The sequence below is a fragment of the Thermobia domestica genome, chromosome 2 (genome assembly GCF_964235325.1).
Source record: "Thermobia domestica chromosome 2, izTheDome1.hap1.1, whole genome shotgun sequence".
Taxonomy (NCBI): domain Eukaryota; kingdom Metazoa; phylum Arthropoda; class Insecta; order Zygentoma; family Lepismatidae; genus Thermobia; species Thermobia domestica.
In genome coordinates this window covers 106479125-106498356 of record NC_137455.1, presented here as the reverse complement: position 1 = coordinate 106498356, position 19232 = coordinate 106479125, and the positions used below count along the sequence as shown (strand labels likewise).

The 19232-nt window shown below is 34.8% G+C and overlaps 1 protein-coding gene across 1 annotated transcript in view; it reads left to right on the top strand.

The window, feature by feature from the left end:
* The window catches only part of Ca-beta (Calcium channel protein beta subunit), a 636212-nt gene that overhangs the window by 221233 nt on the left and 395747 nt on the right, over positions 1 to 19232 (top strand). The gene's annotated exons all lie outside the window — the stretch shown is intronic.

Here is a 19232-nt window from a genome sequence, read left to right as displayed (position 1 = left end):
TTACTGTGTTGAATAGCTGCACTGATTTTTGTCAATACTCCAATTAATCTGATCCAGTTCTTAATAGCAATCATTACCATCCAGTGTTGCCAGCGGGAGAGTTAAGGGTTAAGTTAGAAACGGAATACAAATTAAGTTATGCTAGATTTTCATAGCTTCAGGTAATCTTTGTATAGAATATTTGTAAAATAGAAACAGTGAATCAAAAACCTCTTTTAACTTAGGATTGGAGATGAACAGATAAAATCCTGGGAGTTTAAGGGTCGAATCCTACTGCAAGTTATACTGACAGACTTTCTTTTTCAAGATTTAATCTCAGTCTCTCCAATCGAATATTGGAATTGTGCTTTAAAATATATCTTCTAGTTACCTTTCTTCCAAAACGCCTTTTTCTACTTCCACTGTTAGTTGTCTTTAATGTGAAATGGCTTCGTAGATGTGTCTGAGAATTTTAATCTATAAATACTTAATATTTTAAGCTCATAGCAATGCTCGATTGAGCTTTTATCTTGTTTATTTTAGCGCTGAGGCTATTTGAGACGATTGGTTTGTTTCTAATTTTAAGGTTACTTTTCACTTTTAAGGATATATGAGACATAGACCTTTAGCTTAACATGGAATCCGAAATCACATTAACTATCTCTGGGAATCAGACCCAGGTCTAGCCCAAGGACAACATTTTGAGGAAAGCCAGGAGACAATAGCTTCACTTAAGTTTCGGTGGAGGATCTTGCCATTCCGCCCTGCAAAATGTGAAATAACGCTACAGGTCTAGACATTAGGAATTTTGTATGAATCACACTCTACACCTCATTGTAGAGTCCGAACCGTATATATTAGTACATAAAGCTAACCATTCGACTCTGGGAGCCAAAAGTAATTTGACTCGAAGTATGGAAAGCAGATACTGTTACTTAATAATCGTAGTATTGACAATTGGGACAATTGAGGCCAAATACAGATGAAAACTTTCATTGCCATTTCACTTCTTCAAAACACTATAATCTGGTATAAGATTCTGTTATATAATGTCCCTTTCCACTAATGGCATCCTGCAGACTTATCAGTTATCACTTAGTGCATTAATCTGCCTGTTATGTTCTGAGTTTCTTTTTCTTTTCTTTTTTTATTATCTGTAATTAGTTATCTGCAGAAACGCCCGCATTTTCCAAGAGGAAGGGAAACAAATCACAAATATACACATCTTGGTGCATTTAATACTTCATGAAAAGAATTATTATTGACGCACATTGCAAACCTTTATTAGCTGAAGTAATTATATTAGATACTGTAGTGGGTGACTGAGCAAATCTCATTTCGATGAATTAGTATTTCAATGAAGCAAACCCCTTTTGAAAACCCACAGGAGGACAATTGACCCCTCGTGCTCGCCACCGCGGGCGCCCACGGTTATCTATTATCTCTTATGTGCTTGTTTCCTTAGAGTGACTGTATGTCACTGCATTTATTACATCTCTTTATTCTCAGCTTCAAAAAAAAAAAAAAAAGTGACTTGTTTATCTTTATTCATAATCCCAGTAGTTATGTCTAGCCTACAGGGTATAATTATCTGGTGTAACAACTTACCAAAGGCTACAGTAGACTATAAAAGTTTTATAGCTGTACGATACGTGGCTAGTACATTGGCTTTCATTGTTGCAGTTCTGGCTTTTTAGATCATAGTTTGCTATCTCTTAATTGAAGTAGCTCCTTAACTGAAGCTCATAACGCTAGATCAACACCGAAATTGTATTTCCCCATCAGGAATAGAACCGGAACCATACTCACTTGATAGATACAGATGGTAATTGCAACTAAATGCTACGAAGATGTTTAAAAAAAAATGTCCTTCCTGACACTGAAATATCTATGAAGGTCTTCCCAAAAACATCCTTCCCAACACTGAAATATGCCGCCGTATGCTGCCATCTACGGAGGAAATAATGTATCATTTCAACTGTCTAGCTGCGTCAGTTGGTTGGAGCACTGTGCGTTGAGCTCTGATGTGTTGTTGCCACGGGTGCAGTACTACATCTGGCTGTAAGATAGATACTGAATCTCCTCAAAGCCACAATCTTTCATTGCAGACTTCCCAACAACAGCCATGTGTGTTGAAGCATTGTCATGCAGAATGCAAGCTCACCACACACCAACTAATTTAAATGAGTGCTTCCAACGGACTGATGCAGCTCTAGAAAGTTAAATAAAACTGATACATTATTTCTTTCATAGATGGTGCTGTATGCCATGACGTGACATTTCAGCGTCAGACAGAAGCATTTGGAAAAAAAATATCTAACTTAAGAATAAACAGGATGAAGAAGTCAGAGAAAACGATAGAACCCACCAATTCATGTAGTCTCAAGAGACCCATCGCACCAAACATGAATTCACTACCAGCGAACCATGGTGACTCCGTCTATACTTTCTAAAGCATAAAACTATGAAAGTCATGACTTAGTATTTAGTAACGCTATTTTTTTAAACCAATTTTTACCCCCTCCATCCCCTGGTCATACTTTGTAACGCAAGACTGAACCCTTTGTTACGTAACACTTTTTGATTTTGATTTTTTCGCCAATTTTACTTATTTTCCTGGTTATTACAATTAAAAAAAAAACATTTTTCATGATAGAACTTTTATTATATTACAAAACGCTTGTACTTTGAATATATTTGTAGTGCTTTTCGCCAACAAATCAAAATATTAGAAATGGTAGTACCGTAATAATATTTAATCCCATAACGTTGTTTAATTAACCAGTTTTAATTCTTCGATGTTGAGTACTGCCGTTTCTCCGAGGAGATCGCACCCATTCTTTTAGTTCACAGATGAGTGGCGGAGAGAAAATACTGCCGAAAAATACAGAGGTGAAACAGAATCTAAATAATTGATATGGACCTCATTTTCCAGGATCCAGGATGTTTTGCATATTTGAAGTTCGCCAGTGTCGACGATGCAAAGAAATTCTCTTCCTCGTCGACTACAGATTTAAAGTGCCTGTACAAGTGAAGGAGAAGGGACATTTTTGAGAACAAGGTTTCGACTATCTTCTTTTGACTTTGGACTTCAGTTTACCCGTTTTAAATTCTTCTTGTCCTAAATCAATGATAGAATCCAAATTAACTTGGTTTCACCAGAAATATTCAAATCCAAAAGTAATTAAAAAATCATTACGAGATAAATAACCGAAGAATTAGGTTTTTAATACTTTGTTTTGCTCCAAATCGTAAATCGTTCCCCCGCGGAAAATATTATTTTACGAGAAAGAGTTTCTTCTATTTTACATGCGAAACACCTTAGAAGAATAGAGTGGAGTAATGATTCAAATCTAAAGTTCTAAATAATATTCACAGAAACAGAGATACGAGTGGGAATGCGAGCGCGTTTTCAAGCTGTGGTTACGATCACTAACAACTAACTCCAGAAAAGCGCGTTCCGTAAATGCAATGCTGCAATAGCCACAAAACGGAGTTTTAGTCTATTGTACACGCAGATTTTGTTACCAGCCATACTGGTGTCTAGTAGTGTCTTTGGATCCCTTCTGCATGAATCAATTTATATAGGCTATATAAATTTCCCGAAACAATAGAAATATTTATTTATTTATAAAAAAAGAAAAGAATTGAATAAAATTATTTGTTTAAAAGATTGCATATAATAATGAGAATAAAAATAAAAATTACAGCAAAAAACATACGTTACGTAGCTAGGACGTAAACCTCCTCCTCCCCCTTCTCACACTTCGTAACGCAAATTCGAACCCCCTCCCCTTTGCTGCGTTACGTAATATATGGACGATCCCTTAAAGGAAAATGTTTGTTTAAAATTGATTAAAATTCACTGTAAATATTGGAGGTATTGGCAATTTTCAGGCAGGTGTTATTTATTTATTTATTTATTTAAGAACGAAGTATTAACTAGGCCTGCATTTCCCAACAACTCAAGGAAGTGAAATTTGATGCAATAGCCAAGATGCTATCATATACTACATTATTCGTCTTCATCAAAGATGTTCTCTGATGATGGTTGAACGAGTAATTAGTGCGCTAATGAGTATTGTTCTAGAAGTTTAGAAACAGTACTGGAGCCAGTAATTATACATTCTGAGTTTTATTGAACATGTATATTTACTATTATTACTATATTCAAACTAACTATAGTCATTTATTTTTGTTCTGTAGATTTTAAAATGATAAAAAAAAAACATATTTTCGTCATGGATGTTCTATTTAAAAACCTACTTGTTTTTATATGACACTAATCATCTGAAGCAAATTTTAGGAAAGTGAAAAAAAGAAAGAAAAAAACACTAGAGGGTATCAGAGCTTCAGAGGGAAATGTAAATACTGCAGGAGGTGAGTATATATGACTCACCATACATACATCTCCAGCAGCGTTTATCTTCCCATTCTACCAGCACCTTTTTTTATTTTTTCCTTTCTCAAAATTTGCTTCAGAATACCGAAGTATTTTCAAAACTAAGAGATTTAAATTTCTTTCGGGATTAAAGTTGGGACATTTAATCTAAATCAATGGGTACTAAAATTTAGAAATGAAAACAAGGAGATGTGGTAGCTAAGTGGTAGAGTGCTCAGATTTGGTGCGCTCAGATTCTAGTTCGATCACAGGCCATGTTAATTTTTGTGATGAACAACATTGTGTCGTATTTTTTTTTCGGAGTTCTTCCTTCCCTCGCACATTTTGACTCCTACGAATTCTTGTATAATCATCCACTTTCATTAATTATGCGTCTCCTTTAGCCTAAAGGGGGGGGGGCTAAAATTAGAAATTTAATTCATGTCGTTTCATTGTAATGAAACGAATACATTATGCACAGAGGCGGTAAAACCGGGAGAGGGGGCAATCAAAACCCAGACTATGATATGTATATCATGAGTCTACTATAAACTTTCAAAAATATATATAAATAATAGCTTAAAATATTTTTGTCTTTAAAAAGCTGTAGGGGAGTAGATTCCCGGCCCCAGGTCCGTCACTGAAGCCTTGGTGCATCCTATTAGTTTCTCTGGTACTTTTTAAAAGATATTTGCTACTATTGGTGTCCTTTGAAAATTAAGATTTTCCTTTTTTTAAAAAATAGAATATTCATACTGAAAATATACATTTTCTGGTCTGCCACTGAAAGTAAAATAAAGAAATAATAAAAAATAAACTTATATTTAATTTTAATACAGTAATAGTAATAGAGTAGTAATGCAAAAACGGTTAATAACTTTAAATATGATGATTAAATATATGAATATGGAGAAAAATAGCTCGATGGAACAGAGGAGAGGAAAAAATGAGGAAATGTTTGAATAAACAAATTAAAAGTGAAGAAAAAGAACAAGCTGGAGACAATATAAAATAGGAAAAAAAAATTTTGGGACATAGTTTGAGAATAAATTGTCCATAGAGGTGTGATAGAAGGTGTAGTGGAACGAGAAAAAAATGATAGGAAGCGAATTTGTAAACTGTACAGAATTCCTCCTGTGGATTTGGCGGCTTTGCAAAATAACAAAGAAATGAATTGTCATATCAAGTATATTGCCATCACTGCGTAAATCACAGGCTCGCAAGAACTATAAACTTCAGCCAATCCCCTCGTCTTAACGAAACAACTATCCATTTTCATACTATTCATCAATTAATTTTTATGACCCACTTCCCTTCATCTCTCTTTTTCTTACTACAATGACTTCTTTCAGAATATAATTTCTTCTGAACTAATATATTTGTTCCACCAGACTAATTTTCTCCTTCTTCTCAACACCCATATTTACAGGAAGTTGGCTCTTTTTAATCAGTTTTGCGAGTATCCTGTAGAGAACAATAACCACACAAATCATGTGATGGATATTTCCATCAACTTCTGATTCAGAGACCCACATACTTCCTAGACGATTCTTTCACAATTTTTGTTCTTTACAAATAGTACTACCCTTCTTTGTACGTACTTTGGTACTACCTTACTATTGGAAGCTAAATAACATATCCTACTCTCCATTTTTCTTTCTTTCTTTCTTCTTGAACTTCTTTACGGATCATTTCATTTCAGTCACCGTTGCTTTTGTCATTTTAACATTCATTTTCATGCCATTTTTTCCCACACACTTTTCCCAACTTTTCTAATATTAGATTCAAAACTTTAGTATGAAACAAATATTGCTATATTCAATGATCTAAGATATTGCTTATTGTCCCATATTTTGATCGCACTTCAATCACGTCATACAACGGCTGCCAAACCACATTGGAATCATTCTTAAAGAATGACACTTTAATGATCACAGTAGTGCAAAATTTCGTGATCTGCATCTGGAAAAATAGAGTTGGGACTAATCTCTGGATGACAGACTACTTTTTTGTCTTACAAAAGAGTACACTGAAAGGGAGGAAAAAACTGTCGTTGCGGGATTCGGCAAGGTTGTTTCCTTTTCTTCCAAATGGTATCTTTCAGGAGATGAACTTCGAGTGCTATGGACTGCTATTGATTCCTTTTCTTCCGAAAGGTTTCTTTTAGGACATGAGCTTCGGGCGCTATTGTTTCTTTTTCTTCCAAAAAATATTTTTAGAGGAAGTTTTGGGTGCCATTGTTTTCTTTTTTTCCCTAAAAGTATCCTAATTCAGGAGAAGAGAAATGGGTGCTATTGTTTTCCTCTTTTCCAAAAGGTATCTTTTAGAAGAGAAATGGGTCCTATTGTTTTCTTTTTTCCAAAAGGTATCTTTCAGGAGAAGAGAAATGGATACTATTGTTTTCTTTTCTTTCCAAAAAGTATCTTTTAGGAGAAGAGAAATGGGTGCTATTGTTTTACCTTATTCAAAAGGTATCGTTTAGGAGAAGAGAAGTTGGAGCTATTGTTTTATTTTTTCCCCAAAATGTATGTTTTAGAGAAAACAACCTGTTTCTATTGTTTCTTTTTCTCTCCAAATGTATCTTTTAGGAGAGAAACTTACGTTGCTATTGTTTCACTTCCTTCCGGAAGGTATCTTTTAGGACACGAGCTTCGGATACTATTGTTTCCTTTCCTTCCGAAAGATTCCTTCCTCTTTTGCCTATTCCTGTTTGGACTACTAGCCTCGCAACCACTATTTATCAAGATTTCTTCGTTATCAATATTGTAGGCGAAACAGGAATTCCTGTTTTGGCTATTCCTCTTTCGCCTACTGCTAGGGCAAAGGGAAATATTTGAGTTGAGGATTTTTCTTAAGGATTTTAGCTTTATATGAATCCAGGATATTGATTTAATGCAAGACACCGAAAGGAAGTAAAAACGTTTTAGCCTGAAATAAAACTAAGTGATCAGGATTAAAAGAAATGAAAAATAGAGAAGAGTTATATTATTGTATATGTGCATTTATTTTGTACTTTTCTTCTGTTGTACACCCATACTCGTTTTTCCAAATGTATTCAATAGGATATACGTAGTGTCAACGTAATCCATTAAACCCATAGCTCTAGATTTTAATCTCTCCTTCAAAGCATTAATTCGCTGATCTAAGCGTTTGTACTTTAATTTCTGCACTTTCGGGCGGTCCCTACTTACAGCGACAACATTATACTTTCATTTTCCTGCTGTTCTTGTTTCAATAAATCCAACAATGTAAATATGTTGGGATGATCATGGGACAATGTTCTATTCAGTTTTACCTGACGATTTTATGGGCTCATCTCTAAGAAGAACAACAGTGGCTTTGGATCCAAGTATACATTTCATATAAGTCTTCTCACCATTACGCCTATTAATAAGATAGCCTTCATATTCAAACAGTTTCTCTCCACACTTAGTCTTAACAAAGTTTGACATGTCTTTGAGGATAAAAAGACTTGTTATAAAAATATTTTCACAAAACACTCAGAAGACAGTTCTATCTATAATTTTAAAAGATGTGCGGCACGGGACCAGGAATAAGCCTAGGAAATTTCTGAGCTTCAACAATTATGTGACAAACACGAAGTACAACACAAGACTAACACACACGTTTTATGTTCCCGGTGGCTTATTAAAAGCTTCGATTTAAAGGTAGACATATTCTGAGATTCTGATTTGTTTTCTCCTCAATGAAACGCCAATCAAAACACAGTATTTATTTCGACTAGCAAAGATGATTTTTGATAAAAGTGAAGATACATACATCTACTTTCCCCTTTTGTTGTTCGTATTGTAGTTGTTTTCAAAATCGCCACTATTGACACATTTTCGTTAATATTAAATTATTTTACTAAATAACCGATTTCATATTAAAAATAAAATTCTCAAGAAAAATCCTCAACTCAAAAATTTTCCTTTGTCTTAACAGTAAGCGAAACAAGAATTCCTGTTTCGCCTACAATTTTGATAACGTAGACATCTTGATATATATTGCTTGGAGGCTAGTAGGCGAAACAGTAATAGGGAAAACAGGAAGACATCCCTTCCGAAAGGTATCATTTAAAATAAGGGCTTTAAGTGCTATTTTTCTTTGGAAAGGTCTCTTTTAGGAGAAGTGTTTTGCGTGCTATTGTTTTATTCCTTTTTTTTCCAAAAAAATATCTTTTAGGAGAAGAGCTTTGGCTACTATGGTTTTCTTTTTACTGTAAGGCATATCAACTCCTATTCTCATGTTGAAGGAGCTTAGGGCAAAGCGTCTACATGCGGTCAGTTGAAAGTCAGCAGTATATTAGTTGTAAGTTTCTCTTTAGTACTTGTACGTACAGGTTTACTTGATCTCTCAGTGAGTTTAATATTTTTGCTTACCTTTTCCAATTTTCATTTTATGTAATTACAATGGTGCTATTAAAAATATTTTGCTATTTCATTAGTTTTCTTGTTATTTTTGCAAGTGAAAATAAATCACTGGATTCACAGAGACTTTCTCTTAAACATTTCATCTTAATCCACACCTTCTTGGCTTATCATTACAGAATTTAACAGATTACTTTGTGTACAGACATGATCGTATCAGCATCTCTGGTTGACAATATGTTGTTCTTTTTCATCAACTGTTAGGCATGTTTCATCTCTTTCCCTTCTGTTTCAACAGCAAAAGATCTTTTTAACACACAAAAAGGACTCTATAATGAAGTATTTACCAAAGCACAATGACGAATGCAAAAGAAAACAATGGAATATGAATAAGAAAAGAAAATTAAAAAAAAAATCTATTACACGTGTGAGACTCTGGGCGATATGACAAGAAAACCCCGTTAGAATCACAAACAAGGAGTGTAAAGAGAGGGAATAAAAAATGTGAATGTCTTTCTACTGACTGGTTACATGTGTGTGTTGCGTATGTATGGTATAAATATGCGTGTGCGTGCATGTGTGTGAGAGAGAGTGTATTCAACTACCCCCACCTCCTTACGTACACGCGCGCGCAAACTATCAGCATCCATCCATCCCTTATGACTCAGATCAGTATGTGCTTTAGCAGGAAGACTTGTCAAACTTTGCGCTATTTTTAAAGAAAGAACCGACACCATCAGTTAGTATACATATGCGTGTGTGTGTTCTTCAAGCGTACATTTTTTTTACTCGCCTAATAGTTTGCCTGTTACTTGTACCCCGACACCTCTCGTTTCTCACTCATCCCAATTTCTCAGGTCTTGCATCACAAGGCACCAGAAAGAACTAAGTCGTGCGTTTCGCAATTTCTCCTCTCCGAAGAGCACTCACCCAAGCAAGGAACGAAATACCAATGTTGTAATGTGTATATATATGTATATAATAGCCTCTACCCAAATAATCTTAATTATTCATTCATTGACTACGTAACTACACACCACACCACGTCATGCATATCTCGCGCACTATACACATGCTATACATATCATTGCGATCAATATCTCGTTGACCCGTCAAAATCGTCGTAAGTAACTCTTTTCTTCCCCTCTTCCTCCCTGTTCTTTAAACATCTTTCAATTTCATTGCAAGAGAAAGAAGAAGGTCAATGTCCTGTACTAGAACTAGAGGCCAAAATTACGAGATAATACAAGTAAGGAATGCTTGAAGGATGAAGTACGGTTATGAACTTAACGACGAAGGGTGAAGAAATTTTCATGACCCTATTTTTTTTTATATAGTTAACATTTTTGAGGGGTGGAGGAGGATACATAATTGCTGAAGTGTTGCGTCATATGCTTCCTGTTAACTGTATGAAAAAGTATATTTTGTACATAATGTGTGAGTGACTACATACTGTTCATTGCAGAGAAAAATATGTCGGCATTCTTTTCCTGCAACTTCCTAATCAGACTTCATAATTGATCTTATAACACTAGAACTCAATTGGCATTTTTCCTATAATATAAGGAACATTACGAAAATTTCCCGTTCGTTCTTGATGATATGTTGATACTACTCATAGATCAATGCAGACTTTGTAATACAAATACCACCAATTTAATTATAGCTACATAAGGGAATTTGTGTTAGAACACAATTCATTGCTGCTATATAGTTTGCACACTACATTTTTTTTTTTAATGTGATAAATACAGTTACCTCAATCTGAAGATAGTTTAAAATGTGCTAGAATACAATTTTCACTGTACAGTTTGCGCACATGATTTCGTTTCTTGGAAGTACACTTGACTTAGGTATATAATGACCACTGATATACACTTAGTTTTTACTACAATTTATATCCAATATTATGCTTATTGATTTATGTTACAATAACTTAACAGTAAATCGATTACTTCAGCAATGAAGACCATAGGTTCGATGCTAGATTAGTGAGTTTTATGTTAAATAAGCACGATTGTCCGCACGTGTGTATTGAATTTCCCGTGGTGTTTCGGTTTCTACTACATTTAAGGTGTAGTAAAGGGACAAGCTTTGCCGGTAGATGTCTTCGTATCTCTCTTAGATAGATGTCACAACATTCTTCGTATATCTCTCTCATGTATTTTTTACCTTTCATGAAAATTCACGATTTCTCTTACAAATTTCGACCTAGAGACATCAAGACAGACAATTTTTACAGAAGAAATGTCATAACCTATTGAAGACAACAATCTGTGCCGATTTTTTTATTTAGAATTTTGTTCATTGTTGAAATAGTTATATTATTAAAGGTTTGGATATCCATTTCAACAATGAAGAAAATTCTAAATAAAAAATCGCCACGGATTGTTGCCTTCGATAGGTTATGAAGTTCCTTCTCTAAAAATTTGAAGTCTCTAAGTTGAAATTTATAAGAGAAATCGTGCATTTTTGTGAAAGGTAAAAAATACATGAGAGAGATATACGAAGAATGTAGTGACATCTATCGGCAAAACTTGTCCCTTAAAACCAACCTTAAAAAGAATCAACATAATTGTATCTATTCATAGTATATTTTATACTACTAGGCTTAATCTTGGAATTTCTCTTTGTTTATAAGAGATATCTAAATAAACGTCTCTCACAGTTATTTTCTGAATGAATATAACTTATATACAAGGTGTTTCAAAACAACACCGACAACGTTTGAGAGGTGATTCCTGACACCAAAGATAAGACAAAGGTTATAGACCATCCTGGGTGCACAAATACTTCCTTTCGGAGTTATAGGCTGCCAAAAACATGGAAAAATGAACTTTAAAGGTCCATAGCTCCAATACTATGGGACCTACCGTAATCAGGTCAAGACTTTACTTAGGAATTAATAGTGCGCTATCCAAAAATACATGTTTCAGAATTCTGCGGTACTTCTGTAACAATTTTTGTAGAGGCAGTTTGACTAGGGGAATATAATCTGAAGTACTAACCAACTATTCCTACAAAAATTGTTGTGGAAGTACCACATAATGCTGAAACTTGGATATTTGGTTAGGACACATACCAACTCCTAAGTGAAGTCTTAACCCGACTACAGTAGATCCCATAGTTTTGGAGCTATGGGGGTTTTAAAGTCCATTTTTTCATGTTTTCGGCATCTTATAACTCCGAAAGGAAGATTTGTGCACCCAAGTTGGTCTATGCTTTTTGTGTTATCTTGGTGTCAGGAATCATCTCTCAAACGTTGTCGTTGTTGTTTTGAAACACTCTGTATAATTTCGTTTAATTGAAACTAAAGTAAACAAGAGTGTTAATAGCTTCCATTCGTTTAGGATCCCCATCTATCTATCGTAGATTGGATTTGAGTTTAACGTCCTTTTCAGCAGGGAAGCTATATGAGACGGGACCTAGGAATCCGAATCACATGAACTCCCGCCGGAAATCGAACCCGGGTCTTCCACGCCAAACGCGCGTAGGCGAACCGCTTAGCCACGAAGGAGCTCTATCTATGGACTAAAGCTTGGCTTTGGGCAATAAAACTCGGACAAACATAAATTAAAACTTAATTTGAATATACGAAATATTATTAATGTAATATGATTGTTTATGTTAATAACTCAGCCAGCATCATTTTCCATTGCCAATGCTCTAGTTGCACTGGAATATCGTTTCTCGTGAGATCAGCGAAGTCAAGCAGTGCCGGGAAAGAGAAATTAGTGATCTTCGCACCCACCAGATGGAGTTGGTATTGCGGCATTTGGACAATTGCGGAGCTACTTGAAACAAAGAAGTAGCGAATTCCGGTCTAGCAAACCAACTTCACCTTAAGCGATATACATAGGGTGTATCAAAAGGTCGGGGGCATAGGTCAACTTTGTTAAAGATGAGACAAATTGAAAAGAGAGGGAAGTGGCTGGAAATAGAGGGTTTTCTATCTAAAATCATAGAATATTTCCAGTTACACCAGCAGTTTAGATTTTCAATCTAAAATGGTGAAATTTTTCTAATCGCGTTATCCGATTGGGTTCCACACTGGTAAGGCACCCTACGTTAAGTGAAAAAGCAATGTTGCCAGTTCAGTAGGCTGTTGTCTTGAGCCATCATCATACCAACAATACTGCATTTTTATGAAACAGATGTGAGGTAGTCTAGATTCCCTCACACAATAATATTCACTTCCAAAGTTTTGCACTGAGAACAATCCGTTATCTGGACACCAGTATGTTGTACAAATATACTGAATCCATAAATTTACTACCGAAATCTCTACGGAGCATACGTCATCCATAGACTACACGCTTTTTTAGTACCTTTTTTCCTGCTTAGATGTTACATCATGCCGCTGCATGTACTGTCTGGCATCTAAAAGTCTTCTATATATTACATACGTATACGTATGTTACATATGTCAGCTATATGCTATATACATATATGCTATATGTTATCTATATGTGAGATCCTATTTACATTTCTTTGTTTCATACGGATGGAACACTTATACTGAAAGTACGGTATTATAAAACATACGTTCTCAGTTATATGTTTGCTGCAAGATGTTACATATAGCCATTAGTTAAGTCCAAAAACTACAGGATTTACGCATGTAACCTACGTTTTTACGTACGCCACATATGTTTTTTTTTCTCTGTGCATGTTCACACCTTTATGTTCCGTTCGAACAGTTTGCTGAATTGGCAAACGTTGCTTTATAATTTAACATAAGGCGCCTTACCAGTGTGGAACCCAATCGGATAACACGATTAGAAAAATTCCACCATTTTAGATTTAAAAACATTTATTTCAAGCAACTTTCCTTTCTTTCTTTCTTTTTTCGTATTATCACTCATAATGGAATTGGCTCCGGACTTTTGTTACACCCGGTATATATATATATATATATATATATATATATATATATATATATATATATATATATATATATATATATATATATATATATAATCATTTTTCACTATTTTAATAAGTTTCCTACTCATTTAAGAACTGCATAACAATATATTTTGCTCAATGTAGCAGAGAAAGGTTTCAAAATCATTTTGAAAAAAAAAAAAGCACACACACACACTGGATATCTGGCTAGTTCTGATGATCAAAGTAACGAACCGAAAGTGTGATGGACAAAAGAATAATCATATGCTCAAGTTAAGCGATGAGCGTAATTACTAAAATTAAATAAAAACTACAAAAGCTTTATTCTAAATCTCTTATCACTGTTTTGCGTGTGACTTTTTTTTTATGACAGAGAATAAATAAAATGTTAAAATGGGGGGAAGGAGGTAATGTGTTTTATCAAAAAAACACACGCAAGTTTTATATAAGAGTACAAATTCTGATATATATATATATATATATATATATATATATATATATATATATATATATATATATATATATATATATGGCTAATTAAAATGTCACACTGTCTGATTACATTATTGCATATGTTAAGGAGGGAAAGGGAGGCGGATTTGCTGGTGTTTTATTATATATAGTAATTAGGAAGGTCACATGGCACAACCTACAAATTAGGGAATTGGGTACTATATAAAATATCAGTAGATCAACACATGGAATAACTTAGAGGATATATATGTAATTGTAAAGAATAGTTAACAGTTAAGAGTTAAGGGAACATTGCACTGTTAAAAGCATTTAATTACGTTCTTGAAAACGGAAATGAATTTGTATTTGTTAAAATACATGTTAATAATGATTACGTTTGGTACTGTTTGGGTTGTTCAGGGCCGGCTTAAGGGGGGGGATTAGCTTGGGGAGGCTGTCGCTGTAGACCCAGGTCTTCAGGTGGACGGGGGCCTCCATTGTGATCAAAATCTCAACTGGCTGTCTAAAAAGAATCATACAATCATCATCGTAAGATAAAATATGACCAAAAATATGAAACTAATTTCTTTATGGACCAGTTCTCTTGACTTCCAGGATGTAATGGAGGATTTAGCTAGGACGAAAGCTAGGAAAACAAATTTTTTAGCTACTCATTTTTTATTTATTACATTTATATAATAAGGTAACTTTGTGTGTTTTTTTAAATGCATTTTGCAAGTTCCATTAGGTATAGACTAATATTATCTAATGCATGGCATAGTTAATATCGTAGAACTACGTGTATTTCCTTAACTTTCCAACTGTACTTTTGGGTTAATCCGGCCCTGATTTTGTCTCTTGACGCAAGACGCGATATCACTTTCATGACACCTTTGCAAGACGAGATATCGTTTTCATGACATATTTACGAGACATCACTTTCATGACATATTTACGAGACGAGACAGCTTGAACTCCAGTCTCGTAGGCAGCTCTAGTTGCTGTCAACCTGCCTTGACCAAGAGCGCCTTCAACTGATAATCTTGGTTAATGAACCACGTATAGACTGAGATTCTATAGCAGTTGTTTCCAACCTTTTCGTGACTGACGACACGTTTACTGAAGGCATACAATATCGGGACACATTTGATTTATTTTTATAATAATAATGATAATAATAATAAAAATTATAGCAGTGTAATCTTATAAGTTTCTATAAAATAGTGTCGGGACGGGGATAAATAGCCGCGATGCTGACGGCTATTCAACCTTAATCAATCAATCAATCTAAATTTTGATTCTATGTAGTGTTGAGTATTGATGTGCAGCTAGAAACGTTAACTATTACAGTCTGTCCCAAAATCGGTTTTAACTAATTATTAAAAATGCTTCATGGTCTTTAAATCCTACTATTTCACGACTCATCATATGGAACTGTGTGACACACGAATGTGTTGCGACAGCACAGAAGAAGCCAAATTTTCTATGTTTGAGGACTACTTTTCATTTCAGAAATCTGTAGCAATCTATTTATCTGTTCACTACCTCGCTAGAAGGAATCATAAAACATAACAGTGGTCGATACAGATTGTATAACACGGACCACCGTGGGCTATCTATCATTATTTGCCGGTCACAAGTAGACTGCGGTAGACGCATTGGCCACTTTATATTAAACATAGCTAGTAACACACACTCTTCTTCTAGTATTTTTTCGATTCCTTTAAACTTTTCTATTGTATCTAAACACTGACTAGATTGATTTATTTATTTTAATGTCTGTTCTCAGCAATGAGGCCATATACAGTAGAGATCTACAGTTTAAAATTGGATCTGAATCACTGTAGTGAGTTCGAAAGAACTCTTTACCGAAAATCGAACCCAGTAACTCATGTGCCAAAGCCACTTGCCACCCACTAGCCTGGCGAGTAGGGCTAATCATTGAATCATTCTTCAAGAATTTATGTACAAGAGAGACCGCTTATCACTCAGCTACACAAATTCCACACATAAAAGAAAAATTGCCAGCTTTTGCTGATTCCTTTTGCAATCTGATAATGTATCTTTCAGAACTACAGAGAAAATAAACTAGGCATTCTATTCCTGTTCTATTAGTTAGTAATCTTTTTGTGTCGCTGCGCCAGGTAAATGGACCAGAACTTATTTTTCAGACGGAATACAGTTCAACAAGCAGATATGGGGCATTTATTGGTATCCAGCTGAGGGACGAATCAGCTATGCGATTGAACATAATATAATACATAAAATACAAGTATTTTATAAACCCTAAGAATAAGATTTTATTACAAGTTACAACTTATGCTACGAGTTAAGTTATTACTGTAGGTTTAAGAAAGGATAATGATCGGTCATTGGAACGCAATAAGTATGTAGCGTGAAGCATATTTCAGGTATAATGATAGACTTGTTTTGTGCAGGTGTGTCTTTATACAGATGAATGCACTTACAACCTGTTTTCAAGCTTAAACAATCTCATGCTGAGATGAATTTAATCTAGAAAAATCACTGCGCTCTCTAAATTCAATTTTCGATATGGAAATGGAATGATTCGACATTTTTTTCGTCCTAAGTAATGATTCTTTGATCTGAACCGACTTTAATTATTGTCAATTAGTATTACACAATAGGTAAATCATGCAGACTGTGTAGTTCTATATTTACCTGTAGACTGACTTGCTTGATTGAAGTGATAAACGTCTCATTTCAATAGCGAAGCTATAGGTATCGAGGTGTGAGCTGCACTGTAATCACTAATCGTCTTTTTAATAAAGGTTTAGCATCTCAGTCAGGAATTGAACTTAAGATCACGCATTAATCACTTAACTTCGTAAAGATACTAATAATAAATGTAGTTGAATTAATAAGTTATAAACATAAAATTATTTATATTCATCTCATTAATATGTAATCTCACTGGTATTTCCTATTTACTGTTTAAAATGTATTTATATTGTTGATAATAGTAATAAAGTGTAATAATTTATGTAAATTGGACCGGACCGGACCGTATTTTGTTACATAGAATCCAAGTTTCGAAATCGCAGGAAGATCGATCGTGCACTGAGAAAAAAAATTGTAGGTGGCATACTTAAAAACGTAGGTTACATTCGTAATTCCTGTAGTTTCTGGACTTAACGTACAACCGTATATAACATCCTGCAGCAAACGTATAGCTGAAAAAGTATGTATTATACGTACTGTCTGCATAAGTGCAATGACGTCATTCGTGTGACGTCATCTGCAGTAACAAGTATATACGGAGGTGATATCTAGCATTGTGACGTCAGGGTCGTATGTAGCATGTGGGTTAATAATGACGACATACACTGACTATCAGGACGGAGCATGATTTCAAGAAGTATGCAATATACGTTCTGTACGTATGTTTCTTGCGTTCAACCCCGAGACAGCATCTATATTGTACTTGTGCCCCATACGTACGACTAGATACAGTATACGTATTGTACGTATGTATTATACAAATTTTCCTTATGTCGCACACAGCTTGTCCAGATACAGCATACAGAATATCCGTATGCACCATACAGAGTGCATATATGTAGCTTACAGACTGTCTGCATGCAGCATATAGATTATACGTATGTCGCGTACAGGTTGGCCATATGTAATGTATAGATTGGATGTATATAGCTAATAGGTTGTCCATATGAAATATACAGATTTTACCTGTATCGAATACGTATTGTCTTCTTGTAATGTATGGATCGGACATATGCAGGATCTAGAGTGTACGTATAGTGCACCATTATTAAAGTGCTGCAACATACTGCAAAGTGCATGATACATTCTTACTGTAATGTTGTCAAATATTGTTTTACTCTGTATGAAAACAAAAATAGCTTAAAATATGGTTGATCTCCTTTGTGCCAATAATAATAAAATTAACAATACTACACTTTTCAAATCTTAGTTTGGAGCAGTGAAACTGTCCAAAGAAATGTATTTACCTGCAGGGTGTCCTATAAGTTTGGGCTTCCTGCTAATTCGTTGGAAAGCTACTGCAAAGTCAAGTGTTGAAAAGTGACAAACGTTAATTTTAAAATTATGGGCACAAAGCAGGGGCGGATCCAGGACGGACTTCTGGGGGGGGGGCGGTCGGCGGTAATACTGCTACTTTTAAGAGCTCCAAACTTGTTATGGATGGGTTTATTTATATATAAAATAAGAAAGTTTCCTCTTGTGGTGGGGGGGGGGGCGATCGCCCCGATCGCCCCCCTCTGGATCCGCCCCTGGCACAAAGGAGGTTAACCATATATTAAACTATTTTCGTTTCCATACAGAGTAAATCAATATGTGATATATTACTGTAAGAATTTATCATATGGTTTGCAGTTAGTTAGTTGCAGCACCTCAATAATAATGCAAAATGCACAGCCTTATACAATCCTATATTCAAACTCAAACAAGATTTACGTACAATCATTTATTAAGCTGTTATCATCCATTGCTTGTACGATATAAAGATTATTTTACCTCATTCTTTTCCTTAATAGTATCTTCTACTAAAGTGCAGTTGTTACCACAAGAGGCCTGAATAGAATTTTCCAGAAATAACTTCTCTGTACATTTTAATTAACAGGTATTTTTTTTTAAATGTCGCAATAATTAAAAGTGTGGTGTCAGCCGGAAACGCATTCGCTTACAATATTATTCCTACTCAGTACTCGCCATTAAAAATGAAACACCAAGAAGGAGACTGGGTAGATGCGCCAAAGTTCCCAGGCCGATACCTAATAGTAAGTGCAGAATACTCTTAAACGTTCGCTGTATTCGCTGTGTGACAACGTGGTGACAGCGGAGGCGTTGTGCAGCCATCGACTAAACATATTTATTCTTCCCTGCTATAGACATTCTGCAAATTTGGACTTTCCTGGATGCATCCTTCTTAGTGCAACATTTTAAGGAAAGAGCAATTTAACAGTCTCATACATTGCTTAAAGAAAGAGCAATGATTCTCAGAATTACTCGGAAGATATATATACACAATAATTTAAAACGGTTATTTCAAACTTTGCAATTCAAAGCACGAAAAGAACTATAGATAAAGGAACACTGATTTTAGCCAAATAGTAATTAGTAAACTCAATCACACTCAGTAC